The sequence below is a fragment of the Gossypium arboreum genome, chromosome 7, assembly GCF_025698485.1.
Source record: "Gossypium arboreum isolate Shixiya-1 chromosome 7, ASM2569848v2, whole genome shotgun sequence".
Lineage (NCBI taxonomy): Eukaryota > Viridiplantae > Streptophyta > Magnoliopsida > Malvales > Malvaceae > Gossypium > Gossypium arboreum.
The window spans coordinates 39,085,052-39,085,848 of record NC_069076.1 but is presented as its reverse complement, the minus strand read 5'-3'; the positions used below and the strand labels follow the sequence as shown (position 1 = coordinate 39,085,848).

The following is a 797-nucleotide window of genomic DNA, read 5'->3' as shown; positions in this document are numbered from 1 at the left end:
GAATCGACATTATAAACGCCGGCTGTTTTCGTTGGCTTTGTTCTCATGACTTGCCACTGATAGTTATTTAGTGACATCTCCTCAATAAACTCATAAGCATCTTCAGGTGTTTTATTATTGATGGTTTCGCCAGCAGCTGCGTCAACCATTTGTTGAGTCAAAGGATTCAGACCATTGTGGAATGTTTGAACTAGGAGCCAAAGCGGTAACCCATGGTGAGGGCACCTTCTCAGTAAGTCCTTGTATCTCTCCCATGCATCAAAGAGGGTTTCTAAATCCATCTGCATAAAAGAAGAGATATCATTACATAATTTAGCCGTTGTAGCCAGCGGAAAATATTTTAGTAAGAATTTTTCGGTCATTTGTTCCCAAGTAGTAATTGACCCTCGTGGTAATGAGTTCAACCACTGTTTAGCTTTGTTCCTTAATGAAAAAGGGAATAACCGAAGACGAATGACATCATCAGAAACGCCATTGATTTTAAATGTATCGCAAAATTCCAGAAAGTTTGCTAAGTGAGCTTTGGCATCTTCATCCTGCAAACCATCAAACTGAACAAATTGCTGTATCATCTGAATAGTGTTAGGTTTTAATTCAAAAGTATTTGCAGCTGCAGTAGGTCTAACTATGCTAGATTTATTTCCTGTTAAAGAAGGTTTAGCATAATCATACATAGTGCGTGGACCAGGATTTTGATTAGCCACAATTGCAGGAGGTAGCTGATTGTCTTGGTTTTCAGCCATCTCTTCGATTGGGGGTTGAGTATCATCTTCTTGCTCGTTCTCTGTGTATCGTAA

The 797-nt window shown here is 39.3% G+C and overlaps 1 non-coding gene across 1 annotated transcript; it reads left to right on the top strand.

Moving 5' to 3' along the window:
* Positions 1-207: 207 nt before the first annotated feature.
* Positions 208-314, top strand: LOC128295641 (small nucleolar RNA R71). The gene has a single exon (XR_008286201.1). It is a non-coding gene; the product is annotated as a small nucleolar RNA R71 (small nucleolar RNA).
* The last annotated feature ends 483 nt before the right edge of the window (positions 315-797 follow it).